Source organism: Dermacentor silvarum, chromosome 6 (assembly GCF_013339745.2).
Source record: "Dermacentor silvarum isolate Dsil-2018 chromosome 6, BIME_Dsil_1.4, whole genome shotgun sequence".
Classification (NCBI taxonomy): Eukaryota; Metazoa; Arthropoda; class Arachnida; order Ixodida; family Ixodidae; genus Dermacentor; species Dermacentor silvarum.
Genome location: NC_051159.1, coordinates 75,389,234 through 75,403,511, shown reverse-complemented (window position 1 = coordinate 75,403,511; position 14,278 = coordinate 75,389,234). Strand labels below are relative to the sequence as shown.

General features: G+C 47.1%; 1 protein-coding gene across 3 annotated transcripts in view; it reads right to left on the bottom strand.

Moving 5' to 3' along the window:
• The window catches only part of LOC119455610 (juvenile hormone acid O-methyltransferase), a 33,715-nt gene that overhangs the window by 17,908 nt on the left and 1,529 nt on the right, over window positions 1-14,278 (bottom strand). The window contains exon 2 of one of the 3 annotated variants that reach the window (XM_049668904.1): window positions 3,204-3,256. The exons of 1 other annotated variant lie outside the window; for it this stretch is intronic. The gene's annotated coding sequence lies outside the window, so the exon portion shown is untranslated. Of the gene's footprint in view, window positions 1-3,203; window positions 3,324-14,278 lie in introns of those variants that run through there. One more of the 3 variants, XM_049668903.1, reaches the window with a different exon arrangement.

Sequence of the window (14,278 nt, the reverse complement as noted above, 5' to 3'; positions counted from 1 at the left end):
GTTTCGCTGCGTACGCTCTTTCGCGGCGTTTGCGCGCTCGTTCGTGCTTCTGGACACGCAGTCGCTCGTTTCGTTGTTCCTCCGAACGAACGGCACGTGGCCGGGCAGCGTATTTCTATTTCAGCCCCCGTACAGCGCTCGACCACTGGCGCCGCGCTGCGCCGCTCGCGCGTACCATGGTTCTAGCCGCCGCCGTTGAAACGGAGGAGGCGTTTACGGAGAACACGCTGGGTTGGGGCTGACTAGCCTGCTGTTAGGGGATCGGTGGCATTCCTAAATAAACGCATCACTGTTTTGATGATCCAAATATAATCTCACTATCAGGGAGGGAGCAGTCTACCTGACTGGAGCAGTATTTTTATTTGGGGTGTTGCTACGCTGCGCTCCGCAACACCCCAACGACCGCCGCTTCGCGTCGGTGCCCGGCACCACGGCTTCCGCCGTGGCGCCGGGGTTCAAACGACTGCGCTGGCAAACAGACTAGAAAACAAAAGGAAAAGCGTGATAGAATAAATATAAAAAAATGAGCCAGGGCAGGAATCGAACCCGCGTACGCATTATCCCGAAGCGAGCGCCGTAACCACTCGGCCATAGAGCCACACTTGCGAAGCCAGCAAGCATGCGAACCATATGATTGCGTTTGAGCGCCCTCGGCGAAAGCAACCACCTAGAAACGCGGTACGCGCGAGCGGCGCAGCGCGGCGCCAGCGGTCGAGCGCTGTACGGGGGCTGAAATAGGAATACAGCGGCCGGGCCATCGCGAGTCGTAAGGGCAACTGATAAGAACCGCTAGCGGGATGTCCACGTCAAGGAACGGCTAAACGCCGTTGTCGACACTGTTAAGCCGGAACCGCATGGCGCGATTTCAGGCGCGATTGACGTGCGGATGGTGGGACGCACGCGTCATTTTGCCGCGTGCCCAGCAGTATCCATCACGAAATCGCGCCGCCGCGCTCTTCTACTCGGAGTAGAAAAAATTTAAGAAAAAAAAAAAAAAAAAAAAAAAACGCCTCGCGCGGCGCGTCGCGTGCGCGTCCGCCAATCAGAGTTCAGAGTACAGTCACATGGCATTTTGGTTTTTCGGTCTTGCCACTAAAGCGGACCTTACTTGCCACCCGATGGCCCTGCTCTCTGCGCATCTCGGCGGAACCTCTTTGGCGGAACTTTTTTTTTTTTTTTTCTTTTTACTCGGAAAGAAAACACGTGCTACGCGTCTTCGTTCGCGCATCGTGTTCACTAAAAATGGACAATGCAACCTTCAACGAGGCCCTAAATAGTAGCAATGGCCTGCTTTGCTCGGTAATAAGCGGCCAACACTACGTTTTCTACGTGAAGCTGTAAACAAGCAGCGGCCGGTCCGCATGCGGAAGGTACATAGCCGCAGTTTCACACACAATCTTGCTGTTTGAAATGAAGCTTAATAAATAAACTTAGTAAAACATGCCGCTGTCTAATTGCACGAAGATTACTTTTATTGTAGTGTTCTGTAATTTTAAGAGCATATTATATATGCGGTAACAGAGACAATTCATGTCGTTGGGAGTTATGTTGTCTGGCAAGCCGGAAAACGCGGCGCTGTGGCGCCGCGCCATTTTTTTGTGCGGGTGCTCGCACGTCGGCAGCAACGCGGGCGGTTGCGCCATGCGGGGCGAGTGCCCGGAGAGAGTCGGCGGCACAGGTGGCAGAGGCCGGCATGGCTGCGCGCATGCGCCGCACTGGGGGAGCGGGCACACACACGCACAGTAATGCGTGGCAGCTAAGGTCCCTGTATGTTCCAAAGGTAGCGCAAACCATTCTTCAAATAGGAAAGGAGAATTTCCTCCCCGCCCTCTACCCTTCTCCTGACTCTCCCACTGGACGAGGCTTAACACATGACGAATAACCCGCGCGGCTTTCTTTATTGCGGGAAAACGGCGCCATTAGTGAGCGTAGAAACACTAGGACACATGTGCGCTGTGCGTGAGCGTAGGCTTTTTTACATTTTTGAAGACGCGCTCGGCTGCAGCACGATGCTGACTTGCTGTGCTGTTGGATGTTCGAATAGCATTGCCAAGGGGGGCAAGCTCATTGCGGTTCCTCGTGGCAAACGAAACCTCAAACGGCGAGCCATATGGCTCCACCGTATCGGAAGAAAGAAATTTGACTGCCACCGAGGGAGGTCATTACTGAGGCAGGTTTTAATCGCTATTCTCACCCAGTTAGTGATGAACGCGGGAATGTGGGTGCGTTCGCGAATTCACCATCAGCCAGTGACTGAGTAAAAAAAAAAAAGTCCTGGTTTATGCTCTGCGGTGAACAAAGGGCGCATTTTGGCAATATGAATACCAGCATGAGTTCTCATAAAATGAGCATAATGGAAGAGTAGTAAATTAACGAGCAAAACGCAGAAAGCGCGCGCACACACGGGAACCAAGGCACATAACTGAGGGGGAAAGAAAAGCGCGCGGAAGCATTTTGAAAAAAAAAAAAAAAAAAAAACACGTTGAGGGTATTTAGCCATTAAATGTCTCCACCGTGTTGCGTGTGCATAGTTCGATGCAGCTCTTTGTTTTCGTAAAAGCGTCAGGTAAACAGAACACTATTCGATTGCTAGAAACAATCAGCATTAGTAAAGACTCCTTAGGATTGCGTTTGACTTGTTCTACCTTTCGTATTCCTCGTCTGAGCGACGCAGATTGTACTGATAATTGAAGGTACTACATATCTTACGTAGATATCTTACGTACGAACAGCCTTGTGAAAATGCGCCCAGAACAGTCGCGTTTCAAGCAAGCGCTTAAACGCTCCGCATGCGATGCGAAATGAAGTGGGTGGTAGCGGCCGCGCGCTTCGCTCACGAATGGCGGCCGACAGGAAGGGGCGAGGAGGAAACGGCGCGGAGCACTGATCTCCACTATAATAGAACAGATCAGTGGCGCGGAGAGTAGGAGTTTGCGCTACCTTTGAAAAATACAGGGACCTTAGCGGCAGCCGCCTATCTCTCCCCCGCCATCGGTCCGGCGGGCTGCGCCCTCCTCGCCTTCCTTCCGTTTATCAGCGGCCCTGTCAAGAGACGCACGTGGAGCAGCCGGAGGGGAAAGGGAAAGCGCGCGTGTGCATCCGAGGCGCCCAGGCGTGCCGCCTGCCTAGCCTCGCTAGCCTCCCAGCAGGGCTCAACTGCAGTCGGGCACAGCTTCCAACGGAGTGCCAAGGCAGAAAAATACGAGGGTCAGTTCTTTTCTAGGCTTGTGGAACAACACTCGCACAGCAGTAGCAACTGTAACTCGTACACAGCAAACGGTACAGTACGTGGTGTGCAGCAACTGCTATATAGCTCGGGACGCCTTCATGCCCTATACAGGGTGTTTTTTTTTTTTTTTTTTTAGCTGCACCAAATTTTTAAAATGAGAAAAATATAAATCTTGGTCGCGTTATGTTTACCATTCGAGTGTACGGATTGGAGGCCTCTAGATACAGAGCAATTTCCGCACTTAAGTGTGTAATTAGCGAAGTTACGGTAATTAACTTTCTAATTATCAACGATAGGTGGCTACACCAAATGAGTACTTTGGGGCCCGTTCTCGACACTACCTATCCCAACGTCAAATTTTGAATAGCGGAGTGCATGTGGGAGCTACGCGAACAATTAGTTCCCCTTGGCAGGCTCCTTGAAACCGAAACTGGCTGCAAAAAGAGCGTCTGTGTCGTCGATGTCGCCGCCCTCCCGCCTTTCGTCCCGTCTCTGAGGTCATCGCTGGTCCGGCCGCGCGAGCAGCTTGCGTTATCTCCTTGCTGTCTGCGGCGTTGGCCTAGCGCTTCAATGCCGGCGGGCCGCCAAATTTACTTCGTCATTCCGTCGGGCGCCACGTTGCGCTGTAGCGCCAACCCCGCTCCTTGGGCTTTTAGATACTACAGGCACGGCGTCATATCAGTCTGTAGCGTCGACTGCGAACGCCGCAGACAGCAAGGAGATAACGCTAGCTGCTCGCGGGGCCGGACCAGCGATGACCTCAGAAACGTGACGAAAGGTGGGAGGGCGGCGACATCGACGACACAGACGCTCGTTTTGCGGCCAGTTTCGGTTTCAAGGAGCCTGCCAAGGGGAACTAATTGTTCGCGTAGCTCCCACATGCACACCGCTATTCCAAATTTGATCGTTGAGATAGGTAGTGTCGAGGACGGGCCCCAAAGTACTCATTTACTTTAGCCATCTGTTGTTGATAATTAGAAAGTTAATTACCGCAATTTCGCTAATTACGCACGTAAGTGCGCAAATTGCTGTGTATCTAGAGGCCGCCAATCCGTACACTCGAATGGTAAACATAACGTGACCAAGATTTATATTTGTCTAATTTTAAAAATTTGGTGCAGCTAAAAAAAAAAAAACACACATCCTGTATAGAGCACACCTGTGCTCATGAACCCACTTATGACAAACGATGCACCTAGATATAACAACGGGTTTCTGACTCAAATTCAAAAAAAAAAAAAAAAAGAAAGAAAAGAAAGAAAAGAAAATTGGGCGCCAATCCACGCTGCGAAAGTGGTTTGCCAGCAAAGCTGCCATATCACTTGATCCGAATACATGCAAAATTGCCACGTGATGGGCCGCTCGCGGCACTTTGTGTGTATTCGCGGGCTTCTTTCACGCTCGGAAAAACACTTTTATGTAGCACGTATTGAGCAACAGAACGCTGTATCGGGAGTCTTTCATGTTGCTCTACAATTTTGTCATTGACAATTTTCATCCAACTATATTATTTGAGAAGTTAACTTGAGAAGACTAATTATGTAGTTAGGCAGTATGCAAAAATAATCTGAATATCTCCAAGCGACGGCAAACAACATTACCTTGGTTCTGTCCAGCTACGTGGCATTTGCATAGTTTTAAATCTTGGTGCACGATATAGTTGGGATAACCTGTCTGTATACATATACAGGGTGTCCCAGCTAAATGTAGCCAATGTTTTAAAAATGACGGAGTGTGCTAAGAAGCTCAAACCAACTCAGTGGTGCTGGGGTTCGCGTGTCCTATTCTGTGGTATTTTTTTCGTTTTGAAAACTCAATTGATTAGTATAAACTAATTGCCTAACTTTTTAAATATTGAATTCACTAAGAAAGTGCCAATAGGAAAGTCGTAGATCACATTTAAAAATGACCCACTGAAGTGTTTACAACTAAGTACCATTGATGGAGCTTCTTGTAATTGCCTTTAAAGAAATCTCGCGAAATTAAAAAAGAATGTCACAGTTTCGCCCTAAGGGCGAAGCAATGAATGCGATAGCAACACAGCAATGTCATACGAACCCAGACGACCGATCAAGAAACGAAATCCGCTCATCTCTGCAGCGGTTCCTGGACGGGCTTGGCGTTTCCGGTGACCGCAAGGTACGCGCCAGCAATTCTCGCTAGTAACATACGATCAATAGATGAACATGACAATTGCATTTTCCTTCCCGATTACTGTTCTGCGGTCAGCAGTCATTCAAACCCGATATTTCTTTCTTTTTTTCGTTTTTTTTTCTGCGTGTTCGAGCTTCATTCCACTATTGGAGCGAATGATATGTTTATGCCACGTCACGTCGAAGCGCGACACACCTTCACCATCGCCGCTCACTCTGGGCGCCCGCTTGCTTTTCATGACGCGTCAGCAGTTCGTGGCGCATAGCTTGCGGCCACCGGAAACGCCGAGCCCGTCCCTGAGAGCATTGCAGAGACAAGCAGATTTCGTTTCTTGATCGGACGTCTGGGAGCGCTGAAATAGGGCACTATCACGCACTTGTTTTTGACTTTCGCGGGCTTTGTTTAAAAGCAATTACAAGAAATACCATCAATGGTACTTCGTTGCAAACACTTCAGTCGGCCATTTTAAATGTGATCTACAACTTTCGTATTGGCACTTTCTTAGTGAAGGCAATATTTAAAAAGTTAGGCAATTAGTTTATACTATATAATTGCTTTTCAAAACGAAAAAAGAAATATCACAGACTAGGACATGCGAACCTCAACACCAATGAGTTGGTTTGAGCTTCCTAGCACACTACGTCGTTTTTAAAACATTGGCTACATTTAGCTGGGACACCCTGTATACAATCCTTTCCGAGCCAAAGCCATTGCACCCCTTCGAGAATATAAAATCCTTCCATTAACGCTTATGGTTAACTATCACCTAGTCATCACTCTTCAAGACTATACATAATCTTGGGCGCTATAACGTAAAATGATTCCAAACTGTTTTGATTCCAATTTCTGCAATCAGCTGTCACGATTGGTCAAAACATTTTCGGGCCACTCCCAACTTCGCCTGTCTGTCACGCGACGTCACGAAAACCGCGATAGCTCCCCATCTGATATAACGTGTACACACTGATTATGCATGATTAAACCGCACAAAAGAAAAAAGAATGATTCCTGATTCGACGCCTTCTCACCATTAGCCCTCTGCTATTGGTCCAATGTTTTCTGGCTGCGCCCACTTCGCCTGTCTCACGCGACTTCACAGAACCGTGAAAACTCACCGCGTCAAAGTGACATGTACGCAAAAAAAAAAAAAAAGCATTAATATGCAGAAGAAAACTGAAAATTTTTCTGAATAGCCACAGACTGCCCCGTTCCGAAAGGAATAGAAGATGGCTGGCCGCCGATCGCTCAGGCCCTCGCTACTCGCACCTGCCGGTGAGCGTATATTTCTTTGCGCATGATAAACCATTTTGAGTGGCAGTATAACGTTATCGGGCCCTTTCGGCATGTATGCGACATCGCTCTGCCAACTCTTCCTTTCAGAGGATCCGTTTTAGCGGCATTCTTATCCTTCCGTTGCACGCCGCCGCGATTTTCGACCAGCCAGCACAAGCAAAGTAAGGCGAACCGGACCAATCGGAGAAGCCGGCACCACCCTCTTCATTCGGTTATCTATTTTCACTGTGCTGGCTCGGCCCCATCGAAACCCTCTCCACTAGAGCGTGCTCCTCGCCTCTTGTCAGCCAATTAGATAAGAAAAACCACTGAGTGTAGACAATGTTATTGGTTTTGAATGCGAACAAAGGTGACCTCCTATTGACCCTTTTCGCGGCGATCCCGCGGGCGCTGCCGTGTTTGATCACGTGGTGGCGCGTCCATTGCTTGCTTCAACTGCCTCCATTGCCTCCTTGTTTACAATGGAAGTGCATGACGCCGGCGCGGCTTAGAAAACCTCTGTTTTGGGAGATATCGTAGACGGTGACTGGGTGAACGACACGAAGCTTTGATCACAGCTTCAGAGGGCATGCGAAAGCGTTTTCGGAGCCGATTAACCTATGTCCAAACGGCGCAAGCAGAGTATATTGTGCTTGTTCTAAAAGCGGGGCTAAATATGTATTGCAAGCTATCCAAACATTCCACTCACGAATTGAATCAGGATTAGTGAGTTTTGCTCTTTGTACTTTATTTGGCAAATATTTTGAAGCAGCGGCTTGTCAGTTTCTGACTCAGTGAAGTTCCTCAGTGTGGCCACTATGATTATTTTTTGCCTAATCGCTCGCGGGTGTGCTCAGTTCCGATAGATTTTTTCTTGCTGCGCACAAGGCTTGAAACGTAGCTGTTTTGCACATTTCACTACCTTGTAGCAAATGCGTATTATCGCGAGTAACTCGCTTACTCTTGTGGACCGTCACGAAACATTCAGCTTCGACCATTCGTGCGTTATCGATGTAGTACCGTCACTTATTGCGCGTATATAGTACGCATATATTCAAATGTGCGCCATTCACTTATTCTTGATATGTCGGTGATAGAGTGGGCCTAAGTTTTCCTGCCATTTGGGATAGATGTGTATAGATAACGTGCGCGAAACTTACTATGACAGGAAGCGGCGCTACTCCCTTTGTCATTGTTTACTCACTCTTGCCGACGTTCTGGGGCTGAAGCCCTTCCTTTGAAGGTTAGCGATACAATGCTGGCGGATGAGCAAATTTCTGTATCCTCGAGGAAATCCGTACATCTGGAAGTGCCGGTAACACGTTCGGACAGTTGCAGCAGCAGTACGCGAACTTGGCCACACAGATTCATTCCATTCCTTAACATGCCAGTCACTATTTTTGCAGCCAATTACTGCACGCGTCTTCAATCCACATTATTCAATCTAGCATGATTGGAGCACAGTGCCATAGCGAAAACTCAGTTGCATTTCCGACAGCTGATCGCACAGAAGCAAGGTAGAAGTGGTAGTGGTTTCGTATTCGTGCGCGGTCGCTGAGGAGACGTATGGCGCGCCGCCGTGAGCGCCATCTCGTTTGTCATAAACAAACTCCTCCGCGAAAAGGGTCAATAAACGAGGAGAGTGTTTGATTGGGTTGTTCAGACAACGCTGCGGGTCACCGCCCGATGCTTGCGTCGGTGGTTACGTAAATTTCACCTCAGGAGTTTGGAATCAAAACAGTTTGGAATCATTTTACGTTATAGCGCCCCTTATTCGGATTAATGTGGACAAGGCATGCTTTTATAATCAATGGACAAGGCATGCTTTTATAATTACAAAAGTTCGGCAGGTGTTACACTCTTGTCTTACGAGAAGGCGAATACCTACTACACATCTGGTAATACATGAAGTTATACAATCGGGGTTAGACTTCTTTGTAAGAAATATTGGTAATGAATTAAGAGGAAGCTTTAGCTCGGGCTCAACTTCGACACGGCCTATTCAGATACATGTAACACGCAGGAACGCTTTTCTGAGGTAACCCCTGGACCGAATTTAATGAAGTTTGTTGTATTTCAGAAAGAAAGTTAAATTCTAGTGACTGTTGGAAGCGGAATTTCGATTTAGGCCCTAAATTTTGTTAGAAGAATTTTCGAAAATTCGAAAGTCCGAAAAAAAATAGAAGCAGGAAGTTTACAAATTAATAGCTCTTCCACTGACGCAAGAGAAGAGTGATAGCGGGGGCTAAGTCGGCCGCGAGGGAGGAGGGGCCGTGCGCTTAAAAAGACGACGACGCTCGCGTTGTAGCGAAATACGTAAGCACAGGGCCTCATGTCGCCAGCGATGCAGCGCTCCTGCCAGCGAAGGAAGGAAGCACGAACAGAGTCGTAGTCGGCTAGCTCTGCAGATAGATGACGCATTTGAGATACCTGTCTAGGCAGGACTCACAACCAAGAGCCACCGTTCCTGCATTTTGTTGTGTTCTGGGACCCATTTCCCTCTTTTTGTGAGCGAGCTCAGCACTTCTCGAGTTATATCTTTATTTAATTTATTTATTGTACCTTACAATGCAGCATTACAAATAGCAGGCAGCTTATGAATACGTATAACTATTAAAAAAACTCTTAACCTTGCACTCTGCCGCGCGACGCTTGAAACAGCGAAGCTGGGCGATCGTAGCCCAGCATTTTCCGGACGTGCGCGCGAACTTATAATCTTATTACTCATGATGATAATTTCTTTTCGGGTGTCTCGGACTTACCGCCGTCACTGCGCGTTGCATAGCGCAGCTTGCAACACCGACACCGCGTTCCAGGAGACCCGCTCCGTGAATGCGTCTCTCTCTCGCTCCCATAGCGCGCAAAACCTCTTCACCTCGCAGAGCACGAGCGTACGAACGCGCCAGCTGTGGACGAAGACGACGACGACGCTCGAACGCAATCATATGGTTCACATAAATGCATGTTCTACAAGCGTCGCTGCATAAACTTGGAAACATTCGCTTACTGACTGAATTAACAAGCATGGTGTCAGCGCGCACAAGCAAACATGAATAGATCACACTCGATGACCGCACACAACCGCTGTCAAAACGCTGGCGTGAGCAAGCGCGCCAGCGAGCGAAGGTTCGTTCGGTCTATCGCTTCAACGGAAACTGAGCGGTGAAAGCACAGGACATACAAAGGTAGGAGCCGGGTTGCAGATCGCTTTCAAGATACGGCGCGCGACAACCCGCCGCCGCGCAAAGTACAACTACGCAGCTGCTCGCAGAGCAGAAGCCGCACCCCCTCCCTCCCGCGCTGCCTTTCCGCTTTTCTCCTTTCGCGTGCGAGATTCCAGTTCCCCTCGCGCCCGGTCGCAAGATACGCATTTGGTGCCGGAGCACAGCGTCGCTCCCCCCCCCCCCTCCCTCCCATCCCCCCACGCTCTTTCGCGCAAGGAAAGACGTTGCGTTTGCTCTCCGCCGTGCGTTCGCTCCCCGTGAAAGCACGTGTCCCTCGCGTGCTTTCACGCGCCCATACAGCATACGGCGCGCGGCATTATATCGCCCTTGGATTTTATACGGAACCTCATGGCGACGGCGTCGATGAAGACGGCAGAGATCCGCTTGGAGTGTCCATATAATTGATATCGCAACAAAATGAACTACAATGGACAATCAAATCATGATGCGTACAGTGTAATAATATAATGCAAGTCAGATGTAGACACTATGCGCAAAATGATAGGAAAAATAAAGCATTAATTATATAAATAAGTACCTCGCTCGCGCACTCCACGGTAACGGGCTATCAAGATACTTGTTGCAGTTTAAAGATATATAACAGTGGAAATAAGATAGCAAGGGATAACAGAGAGGGAACTACGCCGTCGCAAAACTTATATATGAAAGTATACTGGATAATGTTAGTAAGTCCCTTACTGAAGTGATCGGTGTTGTTAAACAACGCAGACTAGCGGATGCGGCAGGTGATTCCAGCACTTATTCGATGAATTTCACTGTCACCATTAGCGAAGGCTTTGTTAACGAGACGGGTAGCGACGCGTTGATGAAATTCTTGCACCCAGTCCCAGGCGTCATTGATCTTGAACGCGTTTGCACGGCGCTACGTTAGCAATAAAGAGGATTGCACACGAAGGGCGGAGCCATTTAAGTGTACGATAATGACGGGAAATTCATGAAACCGCTCAGGTGTCACCAGCATCGCGCTTTGTGAGCGAAATTGAAAGCGGGTAGTTTTTGCATCCATCCAGCAAGAAAACTCCAGCGAAATAACTCAATTTAGTCTTCCTCTTTATATAACATTCTTTTAGCAGGCAGCCATGCTTCTTAAGTGTTCCTGTTTGTGTAACATTCTTGTAGCGCCAATATTTCTCTTTGAGTGGAGCTTTACCTTGGGGCCGACGCCGATTTATTTGCGAAAGTACCTCTGAAGCGCTGAAGTGCTTCCCTTGAGAGACTGCAGAAAGGATTTAAATGAGACTTGTTGAAGCGGGGAATTAAAGTATGCTAACCACAAAATAATTTATAATACACAAAATATTTATACTTAACACACACACACACACACACACACACACACACACACACACACACACACACACACACACACACCACACACACACACACACACACACACACACACACACACACACACACACACACACACACACACACACACACACACACACACACACACACACACACGCACGCACGCACGCACGCACGCACGCACGCACGCACGCACGCACGCACGCACGCACGCACGCACGCACACACACACACACACACACACACACACACACACACACACACACACACACACACACACACACACACACACACACACACACACACACACACACACACACACACACACACACACACACACACACACACACACACACACACACACACACACACTTCAGCAGAAAGAGTACCACTTTGATTTGGAGCCTCAACATTTACATGTATTAGCAAAAATAAAGACGATATGAGAGCCCCAAGGTAATAATTAAGAACAGATATCGTAATGTTGTCATTTGTATCTGCTGTAGTTTCAAGCTTACAAACGTGATAATTTACTTTACAGCTTACGTGAAGTCATTAAATTGTTTACGCAAATTTTGCAAAAGTCCGATTCACAATATATTGGTATACTTTAAAGCGCTGCATGATATATCTATTTCACCAGCTTTGGACATACAGTAATATTCATATTCAATTAGAGAATTAGAGCTTCGGTTGTTATTTTTTATGTTTTTCAATTTAGCGATGCTCCTGTTTATAATTTAGGGGCCTAAATTGAAAACTGTGCTTCCAGCAGTCACTATAGAATTTGTTTTTACTTTGAACGCAACATACTTAAATCATTCAAATCGGTTCAGCAGTGGCCAAGTGAGAGCATTTCCGCGTTTCACGCATCCTTGAAAATGACGTCGGGGGTTCCGGAAGTATATCGTGAGCATACCTACCAACTTATAAAGGATTGTATTTTTGATTCATGGGCGCCGCCATTTTGGGCTGTTGCACAAACAATTTCTTAGTTTTATGAGAAGTTAAGTCACGTAACGTGGTCATGAAACGCTGAACGCATTTATACAACTGTTTTCATGCTTACGAATCGACTGTAGTACCGTATAAACTTCGTTGTTAAAGACAGAAATCAGAAGCGTTGTCAGCCCAATATGGCGGCACCTAAACGCTTCTGTAAAATAGTCTATAAACTTTAAAATTCGTAAGAAATTTCGTAGGTGGGAGATGGGGGGGGGGGGTGGCATGCATTTATAAGAACTGTACTTTAAACGCACATTTTCTGTGGCATATATACGCACTTTGTTCACGATGATTTAGCTTTACACGCACCATAGAAGCAGTAAATAAAACCTGGGACCGCAGAGACTGAGAAGCAACATCACATTGACTTTTTGCAGCAACTCTGCTGACACCGATTTCGTCTGCTTCAGGAACGTGCCTTGATAAACTAGCTCGAACCAATTAAGTAGCCCTCTGGAATATGGCGTCTTGCGCTGCCACAAAAAGGCGGCACAAGCACCATCACAATTTCTTTTTGAATGCATTTTTCTTTTGCCATCTCGCACGCGCCATCTTTCAACACTATTAAAGCTTTTTCGTCAGTTATACCTATTTTTCTTACACCATGACGTAACATTCGCAAAATCGTAGAACGGGCCCTAATTCGTAAGCTTTACTAAAGATTCGGTGAGTTGGCAGGTATGATTTTGAGTGGGGAGGGGACAAAGCTGGGTAGGGAGGCGGTGGCTCGTTTCGCTTACAAGATTTTTTTTGTTAGTGTTAACAAATGCTTAATTACTATATTAAGGACAAGTCAGCCGTGGGGGAGGGGCGGGGCAGTGCCCCCTTGCAATGGAACCGGTGGGACCTGAGGGGGCAGCTCCTGCTCCGGAGCCCTTGAATGAAGTTCAGAGGTAATATGAGATACGTATTAACATGTACATATCTTTAAGTATTCACTAACGTTTCTCTTTTATATTTTTCCCTCCCATCGCATATTCCGCCTCCATCCGAATAAAGCCGCAACTGTAGAGGTCCGATGCCAATAATGTAACAAACTGGGAATACGATTGTCTTTGGTGAATATTTCCGGCAAACGTATTTGGGATGCCTGTGTGGCATTTCAGAATCAGTGAGCGTTAATTTCTGAACGCTTTCTTTTACTACACCTGCATAATATAGAACAGCAAAATAGAACCTTTTTGTTTGTTTGTTATAGTTTTAATAGTAGATAATAGTAGGAGATTATACTTAGAGATATGGCACGGTAGTTAATTAAGCCGTTCAGTTATACTGCACTAGTCCCTTCCTGCAATAACGCTAACTTGATTTGCCTGAAGTTGGTTCGTTTCTCTTTATATTTCTAAACCAAGGAAATCTGGCACTCCACTTTAGCTGGTGGTACTGCACGTCAGCAAATGAAGTTCTTTTTCGGTAAGTTGTCGGGTTTAATGTCAGAAATGCTGCCCAGCAAGAAGGTGCTACTTCAAGACTTCCAGTTTAATTATTTCATTAGCCTGTTTTAGTGCGCTGTTCCAGAAAATGCTTTTACCAGGTTTGTTTAGATACGTTGCCAAGACAATGTGCAAAGCTGTTATAACCGCGTCGAAGTCTGACCTATGCTCTCTGAAAAAATTCGTACACGCTCCAATAAACCCACGCGATTGCTGCATTCTACTCAAGTAGGTACGACAATGTTGATGAGGAATGTGTATGGTTTCCGTATTATTCATACGGAAAGCGTACAAAGTAATTAGAATATGCGTATGAACCTACTACATTGCCGGGGTACGTTAAAAGGTCTCATGCATTATTCTCAAACTGTGTGCGCTCTCAAAATGCTCGTCTAGGTTTGTGAGGTCCGCTTGCAAATCTCAATGGTCATCATTTCATTGACGTCCGCACGATATCAATAAAACGCCTCACAGACAGGGAAAATACACTTAAGTTGTCAAAACAGTGTTTAGACGCAAATATTGGGCGCCCTACAAGTAATACCGTTGGATAGCGATGTTATCAGATGCCACAAGTTCGTAGGCAGGCTATTCTGTACAGTCTAGTCACACTACAGGCATTACACTAAAAT